Below are 3,815 nucleotides of genomic sequence, written 5' to 3' on the forward strand. Positions count from 1 at the left end.
TGTAAGTCAGCGGTCTCCTGAGGGAGTATAGGTCCAGCCAGTGTGATTTGCTTCCGCAACCAGAGGGAAAACAGCTACGAACGTTTGCAGTGTTCAAGGCCCGGCTCCAGCTGGGCTCTGCACCTGGAATTGCAGGGCCTCATTCCTGCAGAATCATCTTTCTATGGAGCCCTAAGGCTCTGCTGTTCTCACTCTCAGCCATGCCCACAGCCGAGGATGGGGACTTGGGGTACAGGCTAATGGCCTAGCATTCGCATTCCTCAGCCCTCCTTTGTGCCCTGGGCCACCTGCTTCCTTCTGTGTGGCCGTCAGAGATCCACCAGCACTGGGTCACAGACAGAGCTGGACTTGTATTTGCAGGTGGCAGAGGGCCTCTGACCTGGAAGGTTGTTTGTCATAATTGTGTAACTGATCTGTCCATTAGAACCTGCCAAGAATCACAGATTCATTTCCCATTAACCAGGAAGTGACCGAATGTCATCATGGGGATGTCGGCAAGTGAACTTTGCAAAGTGATGTTGTGTTTGTAATCCTGAGTGCCACTGTTACTGAACACCGGAGAAAACCAAGCACCGTTTTGAAAAATGGAGTGACACTTTATTATTACACGTGGGCCCAGAGAAAAATGCCTTTTAAATTCTGGTCCAACAGATATATGCAAGAAAATGAAACTAGACCACCAACTTACACCATACACAAAAATAAACTCAAAATGGATAAAGGACTTAAATGTACGACAGGAAACCATAAAAATTCTAGAAGAATCCAAAGGCAACAAAATCTCAGACATATGCCGAAGCAATTTCTTCACTGACACAGCTCCTAGGGCACTTGAAACTAAAGAGAAAATAAACAAATGGGACTTCATCAAAATAAAAAGCTTCTGCACAGCAAAAGAAACCATCAACAAAACAACAAGAAAACCCACTGTGTGGGAAAACATATTTGCCAATGTCATATCTGATAAGGGCCTAATCTCCAAAATTTATAGGGAACTCATACAACTCAACAAAAGGAAGATAAACAATCCAATCAAAAAGTGGGCAAAGGACCTAAATAGACACCTTTCAAAAGAGGACATTCAGAAAGCCAAGAGACATATGAAAACATGCTCAAAGTCACTAATCATCCGAGAGATGCAAATCAAAACAACAATGAGGTATCATCTCACACCTGTCAGACTGGCTATCATCAACAAATCAACAAACGACAAGTGCTGGAGAGGATGTGGAGAAAAAGGATCACTTGTGCACTGCTGGTGGGAATGCAGACTGGTGCAGCCACTATGGAAGACAGTATGGAGTTTCCTTAAAAAACTGAAAATGGAACTCCCATTTGACCCCGTGATCCCACTTCTAGGAATATATCCCAAGAAAACAGAAACACCAATCAGAAAGGATATATGCACCCCTATGTTCATAGCAGCACAATTCACCATAGCTAAGATCTGGAAACAGCCTAAGTGCCCATCAGTAGATGAATGGATTAGAAAACTGTGGTACATCTACACGATGGAATACTATGCTGCTGTAAAAAGGAAGGAACTCTTACCATTTGCAACGTCATGGATGGAACTGGAGAGCATTATGCTAAGTGAAATAAGCCAGTCAATGAAGGAAAAATACCACATGATCTCACTCATTCATGGATAATAGAGACCATTATAAACTTTTGAACAATAATAGATACAGAGGCAGAGCAGCCTCAAACAGATTGTCAAACTGCAGCAGGAAGGCAGGGGAGGGTTGGGGGGCAGGAGGTAGGGGGGTAAGAGATCAACTAAAGGACTTGTATGCATGCATATAAGCATAACCAATGGACATAAGACACTGGGGGATAGGGGAGGCTAGGGGACTGTCTAGGGCGGGGTGATAAAATGGACACATATGTAATACCCTTTGTAATACTTTAAGCAATAAAAAAAAAAAAAAAAAAAAAAGAAGGGAAAATTACAAAAAAATAAAAATAAAAAAAAAAAATAAATTCTGGTCCAAGAAACATGGAGAAAGCTTCTCTATTTATACTTTTTCTAGCTCTTTGTCTCCCAAATAAGGGTTTTTTTCTGGTCCCCTTTGCAAATTTTTAAAGATCCCTATGTGCTGGGGCTTTGAGACATCAACCAAAGGGCTGGCCTGGCCTTGCCATCACTGATAACTTCACCCGGGTAAGGTTTATGGCCTCTCTGGAATGGGAGTAGTCTTATTTTTCCTATTATTTAAGCAAGCAAACATTTAGAGTTGCCAAACTAGCAGAGTTAAAATTTCTAACAGCAGTTTTTATATAAGATGGATGCTTCATTTCCCACTGGTTTTATGTACATGAGTGAAATCATTGACTCTTTTGGGTTATTGTTGGGGACAGAGTTATATTGACCCCTGAGGACAATGTGCTTGATATAATTAATTTTCTGCTGAATAAAGTTTGTGGGCCTTTTTATAAGATAAGGGCCCAGAATGAGGGCCAGGAGTAATCTTAGAGGTTCCAAAGAGTCTTGACTCCCTATTTTGCCTGGGCTGTCTTAAGCCAGGTGTGATGAAGCCACGTCGGGATCCCATTTACCTTGACTGCCATGGGGGTGGTCCTTTCCAGGTAGGAGTCAGTCCTTGAGTGGAAAATTTCTTTACCTAAACAGAGTCACCAGGGCGGAGGGATGAACCGGATCAGAAGTTGGTACAGGCAGAGCATCTTGGACGTGCTTCTGGACTGCTCTCTTGGTGGACTATAAAGCCTGTAAGAACCTGAGTAAAGATTGGTTATAGATTGGATTTCCGTGTAAGCTGGTGAGGTGGGTAGGTCAGGGTCTGGAAGAGTTACTAGAATCTGTAAAGGCCCCTCTGGTTTTAGGGTCGCCCCCCCCCAGGTGGCTTCATCTGCAGCCTATTTTCCTCTTGCTTCTGGGGATTCCCCTTGTCTCACATAGGAAGAGGTGGAAAGACGTAGTTACATTTGGTAGCGCTAGTTGGCCCATCATCCTTGCTCTGCTCATGTCTTTCTCACTGCCGAATATATTACCTCAAGGATCCTGGCTCTGAATTCTTTTAGGGAAAATGGATGTTGGATTTCTTCTGTAATTACTTCCTGCTGAGGTGGTTCAGAGGTTTCTCTCAGAGCAAAGAGATCCTTGCTGTCTGTCAGAGGGACAATGAGGCCTGGGCACAGAAGGAGGTGGGCTTGTTACCTGACAGAGACAAACTGTATTATAAAATTTAGTATTATTGAGCAATTAGAACAGTAAGAGTTATAACAAATTGTCTGGTGGAAGGGACAGAAAACATTTCACATATAATAACTCCTACTGAAATAGAATTTTTCTCCTTAAAATTACCCCTCTGTTTATTAAAAGATCCAAATCAAGACTAATTTATCTATTGTATTCTATTTGGCCTGATTGTTTGGATAAACACACAAGAATGGTAACTGACTACCTTTGCTGGAATTTCATGATTAAATCTTATGTGCCCATAGGGCCAGGAAGCCAAGCCATCTAGCAGCCGTCAGGCCTGCCTGCAGTATCTGCTGAGTTAGGTGAATTCCTTACCTGTAGTGACTCCACCTGGGCCCGGGCCCTAGGCTTCAAGGCCCATCTAAGCAACCTTTCTACTCATCATGGCTCAGAGTGCGTGGGGGTTCTGCAGGGATGCAGAGGTGCCCTTATTGCTCCCCTTCTACTCTGACCAACTGCCAGTGATGGTAGGATGTGGGCCTGATGCTGCAGCCCCAGTTATTTTCAGGGCTACCAAGCAGGATACCAGGCTTTCTCCATGGCACTCTTATTGGCTTCAAGTCTTCAGAGCTCAGGCAGGATTCTTTAAAAC

This window comes from Myotis nattereri (genome assembly GCF_964212035.1).
Source record: "Myotis nattereri genome assembly, chromosome: 13".
NCBI classification, from domain to species: domain Eukaryota; kingdom Metazoa; phylum Chordata; class Mammalia; order Chiroptera; family Vespertilionidae; genus Myotis; species Myotis nattereri.